Below are 17,887 nucleotides of genomic sequence, written 5' to 3'. Positions count from 1 at the left end.
TTGGTGGACTCTCTAAGATATGTAGTGCGGAAGCAGAAGCTAAAGGTTAGGAGCATGACCATGCACTGCACTTTGGCTTGTGAGCTCAAAAGTGGCTACTAACCATGAACCAAACATATCACTGAAGCTTGGGATTTTTTTTTTTATTTTTATTTTTTTTTCTTTTCCCTTCATTCTTTATGGTCTAAGGTTTGCTTTCACTCCAGGGGAGAAGAGAGTCAGAAAATACAGGAAAGAAAAGTTAGCATTCTTTCTGAGCACAAACCTGCTGCTAAGCTGGTATTTTGTATTGATTTTTCCTGAAGCATGTAATCTTGAAAGCTTGTAACAGAGGATGAGGTAAATATCATTTTATTTGCTCAAATAGGTTTAGATTAGATTGAGATGAAAAACTAGGGACAGGCCAAATTAGGACTGAAAGCAGCAATTACAGATTATTGTTTCCAGCAGTAACTAGAATAGGTTATTTCACTGATAAAAAGGCTTGCTGAAAGAAAGAATAGGTGATTTTTCCCAGCTTTAAAATAATATCAAGGAAATAATAGAAAAGGAAAAGATAAACAGAAATTTACAACAAATCTGTTGTGTTGCATGTTAAAAAAGCCAGGCTACCTGTAGAGCTAATTAGCATGTGAATTATTAAACTTGCTTAAAATGCATGGTTTAACAATATATCTTCAGAATACAGTCTTCTGAATAAATACAATATGGGTGCTTAGCCAACGAGTAATATACTTTTCATTGTGTACATTTTTTCTCATCTTGTTGAAAAACAAAGCATACCATTCAGCCTGAAGGATAATAATAAAAATCAGCTCATAAAAGTAATTCCTTCGATAAAATAGTTTCAGAGGGGGGAAAAAAAAGAAAAAAAGTGTACAAAAGCGTTCAAATGATACTGACAATAAGGCATGGAATTTAAAAGGCTTAACCATGTCTTATCTTAGAGTCTGTTTTATTTCTTCATCTTCTGAGCACTTCAAACATATAAGCTGTTATTCCATCTTTAGATCAGTAACTTTGAATTGTTCTACCTGTCATTCTGCAGTGACTAGCACAGCTAGATGTCATACAATGATTGTTTGCACTTTCATTCTTTCACATTAAATGGCAATCATCTGGTCCTTTTGATTTGTTTCTTTTATTTAGCCCTGAAGTTTTTACACTAGAATCTCATTAAAGCTGAACTAGTGTACTCCTGTCAAAAAACTAATGGAAAAAAAGTTTAAAAGAGAAATGTTTCACCTATATTGTCACTTACCAGTGGAGTTGTATTCATCAAGATTTGCAGAGTTTACTTCTTTGGTTTACGTTCTTTTGGCCTTGTTCACCTCTCCCTGCTTTTTTTCTCTCACTATTGTACAAAATTAAGATGATATGTTCTAATAAACCAGACACCTAAATAAAATAACAACAACAAAAAGAAAAACAAACTGTATCTCCTGGATCTTATTTTCTCATAGGACAGATATATTTCCTGCTGGCTTAGGATTTTGCCATCGCAATTCCCATGCAAAGGAATAAGTAATACAGTCACTGTATACAGAAGTACAACAGTGAGTCTGAGTTACTTGAACAAACAAATTAAAACGATTCTGTTGCTTATATTTCTAGTCTTAGGTTATAATATTCTTTGTCAGTCCTGCAGACAACAATGTTCCACCCTTGAAAATAACTCACTTGTAACCTCCTATCTTTTTTCTCTCCAGCAAAATTTGTTTTTTGATTCAGGTAAAGCCACTAATTACAACCTAAATAAATAAATAAATAAATAAATAAATAAAATGATTACTGGGCACTTCATAGGAATTCTCAAATTACACAAAAGTTATTTATGCAGAAGTATGACTTGGTCTATCATGAAAAGAAAAATTGTACAAGACCCATTTAATCTATACTATGAAGGACAATGAAAAATATATCCATTCAATAAGAATCTTCTTTTATCTTATGCTGCTGCACTGACAGATAAGAGAAATATATCATGTGGATTCTGATCCCTCTATGAGTATCAGAAAATAAGATAAGGGCCTGCAAAATGCTGGCAAATTAATCCCAGTGAAATTACTAACCATTTTGTCTAAAGATCCGGTAGTCAGGAGGGATAACGTAGAGGTCACCTTTACTATTAATGCTAAGGGTTTTCTTGCTGGTATTGTATATATTGTACATCTAAATGCCTGATCTAAAAATGAATTCCTCAGCATTTCTGAATATGATCCATAGACACAACTCAAAAAATGCAAGGCTATTTCCTCCCATGTAAAATGTGATGTTTTAAGCCCACTTTCTCCAATTTTCCTGTACATAAATGATGACTTCTTTCCTCAAAACTTAAGTAGTCTGCAAGCTTCTAGGTGCTAAAGATCCTTGTGGCTTAAAAACAAAAATAGATAAAAAGTAAATACTAATAATAAAAAAAGGAAATTACTCTGACATGTAATTGTTACAGAAAATATCTGTTTATGAGATGCATATATAAGAAATAATGACCAAAAGGGAGGGTATTTCTCAGCAGTTAATGATGAGATAGAAGAGTTAATGGTTGAAGGTGAAGTCAAGGTCGCATAACTCAGACTGTCATTAATAGCTTGGAAATGCCCAGCCAGGAGGTCATCACTGTTATAAATTATGAGACATTAATTAAAATAAAATAAAATAAAATAAATTACCATTTTGTGTTTTAAAAACTCAGGACTAATGCTGTTGCTATGGATATGTTGTTCTGTTTGCTAGAGTGATCTCCTCTTAGCAGTTAAAGGCCACGGTTGCAATTCAGCATGGTGCTGAGCCAAAACAATTAAAGTACTCAGACTGAAATGCAAACCTCAGCATACTTCAAGATCAAGGTTCTAACAGGTAGAAAAGCATTCCCTCAGATTTATTTGGAAGAATGACTATTTCTAAGGAAATAGTTTTAAGGTAAATCATACATTAAAAAAAAATTACTTTCTAATTTTCTCCATTTAAATTTCAGTCCTTTTTTCATTTTTTTTTTTTAATCACTCTATCTTTACAGATTTTCAAAAGAAAAAGATTATACAGTTAATATAACACTAAGTACACATTTACTCTCAAATTTCTTCCTTGCTTTCACCATTTTTATTCTTACTGATTTTCTCAACAATTTCCAGTTTAGGAAGTTATTGCTCTTCTAGTTTGCTTATGCACTTCTAATATTTTAATTGAAAGTATATTAGACAGACTTATCCCTTTCCTGAATCCTAGTGAAATCAGAAATCAGCTTTCTCTTGGAATCAGTTTGAAAGGTTAATTAATAATTGTATAAAAAATATTTCCTCATTTTTTTTTTTAATTTCACTCTTTATTTTAGTTGTCTTTTCCATTATTTTAAGTTCTAAAACAAGATAAATAGCAGCATCAAAAATTGTTCATTAACACTGATTACATCTGTCTCATTCATGTTTGCTATCTTACATAAGAGGCTACATGCTAGCAAGGAATAAAACTGCACAAAAAAGCATGTAAAACTCGCCTTTCTAGACCTCACAGCTTTAACCTTGGTAAAGAGAACAAGTCTTTTAAAAGAATACCCACATTCCATGCCAGTTTAATAATGTGGTATTAATCCTCACTAAATATGAGATTATAGCATCTAATTAATTCTCTTCAATAAAAAAAACTCTGAAATGTATTTTCAAAAAATCAATCCACGGGCAATAAAAAAAAATAAACAAAAAACAACAAAGCATTTTCATAGAATCCATGTGCATAAAACTATTTTACACAGCTCCAGGAGGTACCTTTATTTATCAGAATGGTTTTAGGTCTACTTGATCCAAGTAGAGTTGTAACTCCAAACAAAGATAGATAATTTCTTCAATCTGTATTTGTCTCAGTTGGGTCAAGATAGGAAGGTAAAAATTCTTTAACATACGATGAGCTAATAAATCTGTATTTTAAATTGAGATTCCAAAACGTAATCGTTCAAGATTAAATGGAAAATGAATGCAAGTAGTTTTACAAATCTTGGAAGAAATGATTTTTACAGCTCCTGGAACACTGAAATAATTTTCACTTTCAGTGAAAGTTTTGTTTTTCTACGATTGAAATTGATATTTATAATTTGTTTCTATAATGAATTGTCAGGAAAGACTCTCATGTAAACAACCTGGCATACTTGAAACTTCATCTCAATTAGCAAAAGAGAATTTGGAACAGCTTGCCTGGTGTGCCTTTATTTGGAAATATACATCAGTTGCCACATGATATGTGAGATAATTTCAAAATTGTAAGGAACATAATGATGTAAGAGTGAACTGTTAAGAGACAGACACAGAAGTACTCCAACCCTTTTATAAAGAAATGCTTACACAGGGCTTCCAAACTCAAAGAAGTTGCTATCATAAATAAATTAAAATATAAAATCACAACAAGCATTCTCTGTAATTTAAAGGGAGAAAACTTGAATCCTTTCATTGAGATTTAGTTTAAATAAAAGTTCCTAAGCTAACTTACTTATCTTGTCCTTGCAGATTGGGTTCTGTTTTTCTACTCTATTTTTTCAGTTCAGCTTTCATTAGCTTCCAGCATTTCTCAATTCCACAGTCTCAGTCTCTAGAAAAGCTCCTACTTTCTAGGTCACCACCTGATTTTTTTTCTCCATTCTTAAGATAACTTGTGGAGTTCTTAAAGCCACAGCCCCTGGACTCCTGTGATTACTTGCACATGACAACTCCTTTATTAAAAACAAAACAAAACAAAAACCAGACAAACAAATAAACAAAACAGAAAACTTTTCTTTATAAAATTTGCAAAATATTATGGGTGTTCCTCAGTTCTATAAGATAGCAATATATATCATTTACATAAATATATAAAAAAGGAATTTATATACAAATTTCCTTATTTCTTAAATTGGTATTGGCATACTGTTGCCATAATCTCTCTCAGCTGTTCTCTTTCAAGACATTTTGGCATTTTCTCTATTTCTGGAATGATAGCATTGTGAAATCACAAGTCTGTGAGATCAGACAAAGTTTTCCAGCCATGCAGTTCCGCTGCCGTGACACCTACTGACACAAAAACTTACCTTGATTTGACTTTTGTATGAGCATCTAATCTGTCAGAAGGATGTAGTAAGAAAGGACTTAGAAGTTGAATTTTACATAGCAGTCAAGAAAGGGAAAATCTACAGAGCAGACTAACACAGCGTTTGTGTTGTATTAGAATAAGTAGAGAAGTTGAGCAATTGCTTTCAAGTCACACAGAAACATTTCTAAAGCTACTCATCACCATTTCTTAGAAAGTTTATTTATTACTGGAGAAAAAGTACAGAATATTTTGTTTTAATTAATGACTGCCTGTTCTCCTAATAATAATTAAAAAAAAAAAAAAAAAAAAGAAGCAAAACCACCTGTATGGAGTCCATTGAATTGTACAAAGCAGAGAACCAAGATTAAATCTGTACAGCAGATCTAAAGAAAAAGGAATAAATAATCTGGGGCAAGACCTCTAGAGACCAATTTAAATGGAAACTGAAAAGCAAAGGGTTCAATTGGCCTCCTATACATAAACATATCTTTGGATTTATTATAATTACTTTTAAAGCCAGAGAGGATCCCAAACTGATTTATGGACAGTGTAATAGCTGGGATTGAAATATCAGGATGGGTTATAAAAAGTGGAATATCATCCACATACAGTATTCATTTATGTTCCTGCTTGTGTGCATCAGTAATGATACAGTAAGTTTATGACATTTCTAAAAGCCTCAGGAAGTGTTGTGAAAGCTAATGTGGAGAAAGGAGAAAAAGATGGACAACAAAGCATAACTCAGGAAAAAGAAAAGATTCAAAAAGATCATGGATATTTTATTATTATAGTATTTTATTTTAGGAATATTTAAATTCATAACCAAATCTCCAAATTTATATTTCTACACATCAATTTCACCAATGTCCAGACAGTGTAGCCTTTTTTACACATGAAATACTATCATTGGAACTAGGGAGACTGCAAGGGCATTATTCTTAACCTTGTCTGACCAATGCATTAGATTACTCTCATAAAATCTCAGAAATACTGGACCCTCATGTAACAACTTGCTTAAAAGCTGCTTCTATCCTAAGGCACGCTGAGTTTAAATAATCCTGTTTACATTGCATTTCCAATTGACTTTTTTTATTTCAAGTCTAGCAAAAATGTGATATAGTTCCTTCCCTTTCCTTCCTTTTTCTTTCCTTTTTTTTTTCCTTTTTTTTTCTTTTTTCCCCATGTTGTAAAACACAGTGACCTTTGTAAAAAGACAATAGAGATACTTCTAAAATAATTCACTCATCTGCATATATCCCGAAACTCAATTTTTTTTTTTTTTTTTTTTGGAAATTTTTTTTTTTTTTTTTTTGGAAACGTACCTTCTTATTGCATTTGATTTTTAAAAAGTTTAAAAACAAAACAGAACAGCTTGAGAAGCTCATCTGCTTTTGTTTGTTTGTTTTTTCATTTCAATTAATTTAACTATTTCTTTGCAACATTCATATGCCCATTAAATGAGTATCTGTGTATGGTGTGATTGGTCTTAATCTTGTGCAGATGGAAGGGAAAACAGAGAAGGGTAAAGAGGAATGTGTGTGAGCATGTGTGTGAGAGAAAGACCGCTACAAATTTTCAAATCAGTATGGACTGTTCAACTGGATTTTCAGCACCTGCAGCCACCATTGAAGTGAACAGGAGGTCTGCTAGGAAAAAAAGGAATCCTTAAAAACTAGAAACTCACCATAAACACAAGCCCTAACATGTTTCACATTAAATGAAAATCTTCATAATTACTCAAAAAATACTCAAAAATTTCTAAGAACCTGTGGTATTTACTCAAGCCCTGAGGACTGCAAATATTCCCCCTATTGTTCTCTGTATCAGAGGGAAGAATACATAACATATTTTTCCAAGAAAAAGAAAGCAGGTTAAAAGACACTAAACATCCATCCATAAATGAGAGATGGATGACTTCCAGAATTTATTTTTTCTTTCTTTTTTTCTTTTCTTTTTTCAGTTGTTAAACAAACAAACTGCTTCATCAAACAAAATATATACTCCTTTTATCATGTCTTTTTTTTTTTTTTTTTTTTTCCTCTTATCCTCTTATTTCCTCATATATATTTTTGTTATCCACAGACAATACAAATGCTATTCTGGAAGAGTGATCTAGTCAGAGAAATGGTGATGTTAATTGATTTCATTTCATTTAAATTCACTAAATGCAGAGTGTATGCAGATAACTACCTATCTATCTGTGTATCTATGTATCTATCTATGTATCTATCAATCTATCTATCTATTTAGAAAAAGTTATTTCTAATTATCATAGAAAAACTGATAAGTCTCACTGAACTTATTCCTCTACAGAAGGGGTTTCTAAAAGAACCCTGAAATGTGTGTTCTCACTTGAAGCAAATATTTGAGGTTCTACATTATTTATAGAATCATATGATGGCAGTTTTTGGTTCAGTGTTTTTCTGTATTTTTGATATACAAAATCATAGAATCATGTTATATCCCTAGCTGTAAGAAACTGATGAGGATCCTGGCTGCACACAGCACCACCCAAAATTCAAACCCTTGGTCTGAGAGAATTGTCCAAATGCTTTTTGAATTCCAGCAGCCTAGGGCTGTGACCACTGCTGCCCCCTCTGCTCTCCCTGGGCTGAACAAAGGAACCTCAGCTGCTTTTCATACGTCTTGCCATCCAGACTCTTTACCATCTTCATAGCTCTCCTTTGGTTGCTCTTTCATAGCTTTACATCCTGCATATATTGTGGAATCCAAAGCTGCACACAGTGCATGAGATGGGGTTCTATCAACACAGATCAGAGTAAGACAAATCTCCCCTCACTTAGCTGGCAGTGCTGGTCCTAATGCAAACCAGGGTGTGATAGGCTTTACTGGATGCTAGAATACACTATTGACTCACACTCAACATGCTGTTAACTTGCCAGAACTCCCAGATCCCTTTCTGTCGGGCTTCTCTTCAGCCCCTCATCCCATAGTCTGTAGAATTCCCAGTGATGTCCTGTCCCAGTTGCATAGTTCTGTACTTGCTTTTGTTAAATTTAATGTGGCTGTGGATTGCCCAGCCCTCTATTTTGTTGAGATCTCTCTGCAAGCCTCTCAATCTCCAGGGGAGTCAGATGTTCCTCCCAGTTCAGTGTTCTGTGCAAACCTACTTAATGTACCTTCAAGTCATGTATTCAAATCATTGATGAAAATATCAAAAAGAACTGGCACTAAAAAGGAGCTCTGTAGAAAATATGCAGTTAAAAATAAGTACTTACAGGTAATTAGCTAATTTTATCAAATCATGTAGGCATTCGGAGTGTGCAAAAAATTCCCCTTCAGTGCTTGCTTTGGGAAGATTTACTTCATTTTGTTTGCCTGAGTACTGAGGACAGGGGCTTATTCTCAACAAAACAAACAGAAAATCATTTCTAGTCTTACTTGATCTCTCATATGCCAGGAAGAAGGTGTACTCATCTCTTATTCTTCTAATGCTCAGCATTGCATTTTTTCCTCCTGGCTTCTTAGAATCGTAAATCTAACAAGTCAGTTGGCCCTTAGGACTTCACTGAGCAGAGAGAATTCTTATCTCATCCATTTGCAAATCTAAGTGATAATCATATGCTGTGACTCCCTCCCAGGGATCATGATCTGTTAGCTCATTACAATTTTAACACATTGTCATTTCTGGCCTTTTCAGTTTTTAGATAACAAAAAACAACCTACTAAGTTTACCACTCCAGAGTTTACTTCCTACTTTATCTGTGAACAAAGACAGTCCTGAACTGTGCACTTCCAAAAAGCATAATGAAGGGATGTTCTCTTTAAAAGCTTGCAAAATTTAAGCCTAAGGTGTTATGGTAGAAAAAAGTGGATTTTTTTTTTTTTTAATTAATTTATTTTTTTTGTGAGTGTGATATTCTTTTTTAAAGGAAATGCAGATAACACCAAGCTGGGAGGGAGTGTTGATATTCCACAGGAGAGAAAGGGTCTACAGAGAGATCTGGGTAGACTGGATCAATGGGCCAGGGTAAACTGTATGAGTTTCAATAGGGCCAAGTGTTGGGCTCTATGTTTTGGTTACATCAACCCCAGGCAACCCAACAGGCTTCGGGAGGAATGGCTGGATAGCTGCCTGACAGAAAGGGACCGTGGTGTACTGATGGACAGTTGGCTGAATATCAGCCAGCAGTGTGCCCAATGGCATCCTGGCTTGTATCAGGAGTGGTGCATTAAAAATAAAGATAGTAGTACTTGTTCCTCAGACAGTACAGTTTGAATATAATTGTACTTTTACTTTCATATTGGTAAAACAGCCTTTGTTACAGTGCTGAATTTAGAATATAGGAAAGGGCAACTAACAGGTCATTCTGCAATTTCTGTATCTTTTGTGTAGTTGAGTATGTAACATTCCAGTTGGAAAATTATAACTAAGGAGCATTTGTCTCCAGCCTTTCTGTAAGTGTACAGACCTAGAGAGAAATGCACTAAGCAGTGACATTTCTCTTCATTATGTAACCACTTTTTAAAATGCATCCAAGCCTGACTAAGGTGAACCTCTGGTGAACTATATACCTGTATGTAGGTAGAACAATTTTAAACTACTTATTCCAAGGACAGCAGTTTGTTTAGCAAAACTGTTATCTGCTATTGATAACTATACTCCATCTTTGACTTTATCACTTTTATCATCACATAAATTTTTAAAGTGCTACGGAAAACAGTGTCTGCTCACTCCCTTTTTCATTTCCTTTACCTTATTGTGATACAAGCAAGGATGATCTGATTTCACACTGTTGAAATGATGAGTGGATACAAATTCTTTTCAGATTTCCAGAAATAATCAACAACAAATATTTAGTTTGAAATTAGAACTAAAGTGTTGAGTCATAAATTAAAGAATAAATAAATTTTATTTCGCTCTTGAAACTAATTTGTCTGGATGGCCTGGTGACCCAGATTTACCAACCCAAACTTCAAAATATTTTCCTTGCCTTTTTATCATTTTATTTTTCACATTTCATTTTAGAATATGCTTTGGCAGGGTCAGCTCACATACTTTTTTTTCTTGCTCTTTACTAGTTCCAAGCAGGAAAGTGGAAATGGTAAAGACTGAGCTGAATAAGATTATCCAAATTATGAATTTAGCACAGAGTGATTAATTTAACAATAACCATTTTAGTTCTCTTTGCTTTATTTGAATATTTCCTGTGAACAGTAGAATTCTAAAAATATGAAGGGTGCAGTAATGCTCTGTACTATATTGTTTCATTTCAATCTGAACAAAAATAATATACTATTATTTATATATTCTCCCTACTCACTATTTTAGAGTTCCAACTTCTTACACGGTCCAGAATATGTCTATGTGAATAGCACTGTCATTTGTTCAACACAGGGCATAACAATATATCAATTATCTACTCACAGTCTCCAGGTTGAGAAGATGTGTAAACATATCATAACTGAGGACTTAATTTGTTTTTGTAAGAATCAATTAAATTGTATATAAATGAAGTAGAAAAAAAAAATATTACACATGCAATGTACTTCAAAAATATAGATTTGAAATGGTCATTTGCAATATTCCAATTAGAAATGATCTATGTCAGGGACCTGATATGTTTTCTATCATGTTATTTAATTAGAAATTCATTTTTTTGCTTTACTTGCAAAAAATTGTCCAGTTTTCCAACATTGACTTTTGCTAATATATATAGGCAGGCCATTACTTTCTTGTTTTCTTTATTGTTTCAAGAGTAGTTATCTATCACAAGAAAGAAAATGAACACCTATCCAAGTTTTGCTAAACTATACAATCAAGAATGTTTTATTTTGATTTTGGAGATTTAGTAAATATTTTGCTAACCTTCCAGACCAACACGCAATGTGATGACATGCACAGAGATATTTCTGTCATCTGAAATCCATACAGATCTTCAGTGTAATTTTCTCCTCCCATACTCTTGGACAAATATTAAGCAACATTTAAAAGAACATATATGCAGATAATTCCTTATGGAATTCTCAACTTAGTGCATAAACCTCAAACTATACTAGTCTCTTCTTTTTCCTTAGTATACATTTATTTGCAGAAGATAGAATACAGTAGTTTAATAATACACCTTATTAAACTACACTTTGTGTAATTTAAGAAAATCAGAATATGTATGCAGTGTCTTGAACGTAGGAAATATATTTTTAAAATACTTTCAGTATGCTTACTCTTAAATCCCTTTATTGTGGAGAAACTGCATTGAAGTTAATGATTGATCTTCTGAATGTTGTTTTTGCATATGTGCCACATGATAAAGACAGGACAGTTTTCCCACTAAGGGCAAGTTAAAACAGCCAAGATATTAAGTATAAAAGAAGAGGACTAATTCTAAATTGTACTTGACAAAATCAAAGAAAAGAACAAGAATGTTGAAATATCAGTAGAAAAATTCACTGTTTTGTTTTTATTGCTCTTTATTTTATTGTTAATTATTTCTTCATATGAGCTACACCCAAAAAAACAGTTTATCAACTCGCCTCTCCCAAAAATACAACTCAAGCTCTACTGAGTTATCTGTTAGAAATCTCAAAGACTACATAAATACGTAAAGATTTTCTCAAAGACAAAAACTAAGTGCTCCACTACCAGAAGCTCCCTAAATTGTATCAAAACTCAGTTTATATTCCCACAGATGTCTAACAAGCTGTGTATATGGTCTTGGATTATAGACTGGGAAAAATCAATAGCTTGCTGTCTCAAAGGCACCAATATAGATTATGAATCACAGCCAGGAAGTTGTCAGTGATCTCAGCTGCCAACAGTGCTTCAGTAAAGATATCTGCTAGCTCATAGCTCATATTCTTTTAATGTAGAACTTCATACATGAAACAGAATGGGTCACTTTTTGACAAAATAAAATTAAAATTAAAATTAAAAAAAAAATCCACAAAGTAAAAAGCATACAATTTTGTATAGTTATGATATCTTACCAGAAAGTTTTCTGTTTACTTATTTATTTGTTTATTCTTGTGAATTCTCTAGATTGGTAGTGCAGTGGAAATGCTGAGTCACAGCTTGAATCAGTGATCAAGCACCTGGTGGGAAGGCAGGACCAATGCAGGGGAGCTCATGTGCAAGAAATGCACCTGGATGACCGGAACCTTCTCAGACCTCATTTAAGGTTTGGCAATGGAGGTAAGAGTGTTTCATCTGGAGGTATCTGTCTGACTGTATGGGCCTTCCTGAGGTAAGTATTTCCCCCCTTCCCCCATGCCTTTTGGTATTACACTGAAACAGACCTCTATAGTTCAAGCCCTTCCTGTTCTGCCTTCTTGAAGCCATAAAAAAAGAACTGGGAGGAGTTCACTGAAGAAAAAATGGTGCCAGACTTTTTATGTATTAGTCTTTGATAATGCTACTGCAATATGGGAATGTGCAACTTCACCTCTTGCACTGTAGCTACACAAACTGTCTTTGAAATACCACTCCTGCTGGTGATTTCCACAGTACTACTTTTAACAAAAGTTCCAGGACAATGATTACCTGAAATGCCCTCTAACACCACAAACTGCTCTCTGTTGACCATTTCTATTCTTTAACAGAGGCTACAACATCTATATTTATTTATATATATTATCTATAACATAATATCTCCACTGTTCCATGTAGGTTTACCTCGAATGATAAAGGGTGACATTAGCATAGTGTTTCATGAGCTCATTTAACTGTTTGAATTGGTCACACTGAACTTACCTCGAGTGAAATGCTAGAAAAAGGGGAAAAAAAAAAAAAAAAGCAACAAAAAAGCTCTACACAAAGTGGAAGTAGCCTCGGGAGCAGTACAATTATCTCAGCAGATAGGAAGATAATGTCAGGCTCTTTACTGTCGTGCATACTTGAAGGATAAGGGTCAACCAACATAAAGAGAAATTGAAAAGTTCAGCCTGGACATAAGGAAAACTTTTTCATAGTGAGGACAAGCAGATAAATTGATTTGGGCAATCTCTATCACTGGAGATTTATGTCCAACTGAAAAAATCCTGGGCAACCTATCTGATCTAATAACTGACCCTGCTTTGAACAAAAGGGTGGGCTAGATACTACTGAGGTTCCTTTTTACCTGAATTATTCTATAAACCTATATATATTGTATATCCTATGAACCTATAGTATATTGTTGTCTTTAAAATAGCTAAATCCCTACTGATTTATTAGTTCTATCATTTCAGCAGTGCTTGCTATTCAGTCTGTCCTCTTCACTTCAATAAACCTACTAGATCCAACTTAAATAAACACTTCCTTTAAGCTAGAGGTTTTTGTGGGTGCATTAACTTCAGCATACATCCTGAACAGCCATTCCTATAGATCAGCCAGGACTATTAGGTATATACTTATTTTAATTCATGTGAGTGCTCTCATACAGGAAGAGTAGCCTTATTTATACAAAATTATTATTATAAGATTCCACAGACTATAGTCTAAATGAACAGCATACAAAGTCTGGAACAATGAAAACTATGTCTTAAGATTATTATTATTATTATTTTTCTTGATTTCTGCTGCAAGAGCTTTCTGTTAGCCTGTTAATCATATCTAAAAAACTTGCAGTATTTTAACTCATCAGAATACTTTTTATGAACCATTGTAATTATTATGAAATTTATTTTAATGTTTCTAATATTCTAGTGTTGTGCTCTACAAGGTGAGATGAGTATTTAACATATTATTGTGCAGTTTAGATTTATGCATGAAGTGGAATCTTATAACAATTACTTCAGCCAGTAAAACCTATTGTGTGCTTCTGCTCCTCAGATCAAAACTTACAATTGTTCTGTAATGAGAGAAATACAAAAGACATCTAGGTACACAACATCAATACAGTTTTCCAATCATAGTGTAACTATGCATATACACTTAAACATATATACACAAACATATGTTTTCAATACTGATCCCTTTGTATATTGTCTAATGCAGTTTTCTTAGAATTAGGACTGCTAAGATGATGAGCACAGTAAATTTAGTATGCCCCACATGGTCTTTCTCTTACCTTGGTAAGTTTTAGAGGACATTGACTTTCTTTGACACCAATTCAAAAGACTGTAGAATAAAGGCATTAGGAAAATCAAGTATAGAACACTAGAGAATAATATATTAAGTTCAGTTTCTTAATAGAAGTAAGCATGTTCTGTGTTTTTTAAAAGAAAATGTTCCAAAGGGAAAGAATAAAAAAGGACTAAAAGCATTATGATCTTATGGATGTAACTCACAAGTTTCAAATTTTCAAACTCTCTATTTGCTATTATAATAATTGTACTGCAAACATAGATAAACAATACAGAAAAAATGTTTCAATGTTTATTTAATGTGAATGTAGTTCCCTTGATTTCAGGAAAGTTTTGTCTCTTCACAACATTTGAAGATTTGGTTCTTGATATTAAATAATTAGACTATTCAGAAAAATATTGCTATTTAAAGCAGGCACTTACAAATTAAAGTTAATAAAGGATAGATAAAGTGAAGTTACAGTATTAGGTATTTACTCTCTTCTAAAATTATCTATTATGCAGGGACCACAACTTTTGGTCTTAATTTTTATTATTATCTTATACCTTAATTCAATGTCTCAAACTCTGTATCCTATAAAAGCACCTGAGATTGACATGGATAACTTTCTATTAATATCTAAATGTGAATCATTCATACATGACATACAGCTTTTCTCAAATGGAGACCTTTATCAAATCTGTCAGGGTTTAAAGAATATTTATTTTAATTCAGATTTGCCTTTTTATAATTTCTCATTGTTTTTGACAATAATAAAATGGCAGTTGTTATCCATTATAAATAGATGAGTATATCTTCAAGCAAGCTAAAAATTAAGAGTAATATCAGATCCATTAATATGAGATTTTTCAGAAAGAAGCAAGATTTGAAATTCCAGGTTATATTACTTGATCTGTAACAATATCTGTTTAAAGGTTTGTAAATCAATTGTTCACACTATGAGAATCTTTTTTTTTTTTTTTAAATTTATTTAGAATTTGCCCTATTTCTGAAATAAGTCCAGTTTTTCATTTTTTAGGTGTACTTCAAGTTCTGAGACAGTTACCTCTGAAACTACTTGAAGTGCACATCATGTCCAATGCAACTTTCTATTAGTAACGAAGAAAGGAAGTAGATGGAAAATGGGATAAAATGCATCTTGGGTTCACCAAAGGCAGATCATGCCAGACAAACCCAATAGCTTTCTTGATAAGAGAACTGATTCTCCAGACAAGAGAAATGCAGTAGATCTAATCTGTCATGACTTCAGAGTAGATTTTGGTACAGTGCCACTTTCAAAATTGTTGAGATGGTAAGGATTGGAATTAGTACAGGAGTTGTAATGTGGATATAGCTGGATAGAAAACAAGTAAATAGAAGATTAATTGTTTTAAAAGGAAATGTATTATTCTGAAAGGAATTCTCAAAAATTAGTTCTGTGGACAACATTTCATTGATGATCTTGATGCAAGAAGTTTTGCAAATATTTATTCACATTCTTATCCTAATCAGCAAACAAAGACTGGTAATGCTATATGTGCACTTTGGAGTACTGTTAGGTGTTATGACTTTTCAGGACAAAGAATGAAGATTGCTTTTGAATAACACATTTTCTCTATTTATCTAGCTTTCATTCATGTCTTTGCCCAGTTAATTCCCAAAATTTGAATGTGTTAAAGTTCTGAAGGGAAAAGAGAGGCTTGATTATATTCTCAAATTTTTGAAACGTTTCCACATCAGAAATGGGACCCCAGGGGCCCCAGGATATGGGCAAGGTCACAAAAGTCGATGGAAGGAAACATCAAATTATCTAGAAGAGAGATATCATCTATTAGAGATGAGAGTAACAACTTTAAAAAAAAAAGAAAAACAAAAACAAAAAAAAAAAACAAAAAAAAACTTAATTATATAATTATAATTATAATGGTCACCGTTAGTTCATAAATATCTATTTCTAGTAACAAATCCTTTTCCAGTAGAAGCAAAAGAACTCTCTGCTCCTTAACTTTGGAAGAGACAGCTAAACAGCTATCTTCACTTTGGCTTCACTTTGATTTAAGTGGAACAAATTCTTTAAAACACTGTGTAGAATCATAGAATTGCCAAGGTTGAAAAAGACTTACAAGGTCATCCAGTCCAACCATCCACCTATCACCAATAACCAAAAAGTACTCTAGTAAAACTCTGGAGTTGGTAGCTTCTGGGTGATGATTTGATGTACACAGTCTCATTCATAAACAAAAGATGTCTCTCAGGTATCTTCAGGAGCAAACAAATAGCTACATTTGGGATACCAAGAACTGTGTTGGAGAATAACCTATCCATTCATAACTATAGGAGATCTCTTCATTGGAAGTTGATAGAACTGTAAACAGAACTGTCAGTTAACTCTTTCTTGAAAAATGTGTTTTTTACACTTGGATTTAAGCTTAATGTATTTCAGGAACAGTGAGCTTACTTCCTATTCTCATACCACTTTCTTATTACTGTACATTGATTATTACACAGATTCATTTTTTACACGACAAATGGAAAAGACACATCAGTATTGTTTGTAGAGCTTTTTGTAACTGTGCAAAGATATAGATTGACTCTTTACCTTTATTACATCTTTATGGAATAGTAAGTTGATTATGAGATCATAACAGCCAGCTTCCATCTCTATGACTAAATTCCCAATGTAATCATAGATAAATGCTAGCTTAATAGACCCAAACAAGTCATGCCTCTCCTCATGCATTATGCTACAACTGCCACTCCAGTGTCCCACCTCTTGTTATCATAACAATTGGTATTGATTTATTGAGCTTTCTCATAGCCAATGGTTAGACTTCTAAGCCATGACAACAAAAACCGTGTACACCTATACTAGAATAGAAAGAGAAGTTTCTGAAATGATAATCTAAATAACCAATTTAATAATTTTTTCTCAGAATGTAAACATTTTTCTTCAGTGTACTAATTTACTACAGTACTTAACAGCATTTAAAATGCAGTCAGCATTTCTCAAGTGTTTGCTGTAAAATGATTTCTACGCTTTCTTCTTAGACGACTCAGAAATTATTTACTGTTATAACTGAGGACAATTTAATAAAAAAATTTGTTTTCCACATTTAAACATGCTTACAACCTATACCTTTAAATATGAAGTATATATTTTTCATTTCATCTGAAGTATTATTTTCATTTCTTAATTTGTTTTTAAAATTTCAGTGATGAAAAGTTCTTTCATCTCTAGTTATTTTAGAAGATTAAAATTTTATCAGGGGCCTTTCCATTTTTATTTAAGGCAATATTTATTATCATTATATAATGCTTCAGGTGCTTTGCAAAGATCTGGAAAGACAACATCTCTGTTCAAAAAATTTTACCATCTTTCAGCTTTGCTGAAGAAATCAGGACACTGAAAAGGAAAGGATGGAAATTTTGTATGTTTACAGCACAAAGACAACAAGGACAACATGAAACAGCAATAATATTAGCATTTAAAATAAGAAATATTTACTCAGCAATGAATTATCTAGATTTGTCTGTAGTTTGATATTAGCAGTTTTAAATTGAAATATTGCAAACCACGGATAGTTAGGTACACTTAAGTGGTATGTACGAATATTGTAAGATGAGCCATGAAACATGAACCTGCTGTTCTAACTCCTCTTACTATAATGGAGTTTAGATTGCTTACATTCTTAGCAGAAGACTTAAATAGGATGCAAACTAAAAAAAAAAAATAATTTAAATTGATTAGAAGATATTTCCATTTTCATAGTAAACATACGTTGCTGAAACAAGATAGAGAAATTTGGAACAATATCTGCACTCTATTTT

General features: G+C 32.9%; 1 long non-coding RNA gene across 1 annotated transcript; it reads right to left on the bottom strand.

The window, feature by feature from the left end:
• Positions 1 to 1,256: 1,256 nt before the first annotated feature.
• Positions 1,257 to 4,562, bottom strand: LOC116652936. The gene is made up of 2 exons (XR_004306168.1): positions 4,480 to 4,562; positions 1,257 to 1,398 (listed from the first exon to the last, which is right to left on the bottom strand). It is a non-coding gene; the product is annotated as an uncharacterized LOC116652936 (long non-coding RNA).
• Positions 4,563 to 17,887: the final 13,325 nt, after the last annotated feature.

Source organism: Coturnix japonica, chromosome 2 (genome assembly GCF_001577835.2).
Source record: "Coturnix japonica isolate 7356 chromosome 2, Coturnix japonica 2.1, whole genome shotgun sequence".
Taxonomy (NCBI): domain Eukaryota; kingdom Metazoa; phylum Chordata; class Aves; order Galliformes; family Phasianidae; genus Coturnix; species Coturnix japonica.
The sequence above is the reverse complement of the archived record's forward strand: the minus strand, read 5'-3'. Positions and strand labels throughout refer to the sequence as shown.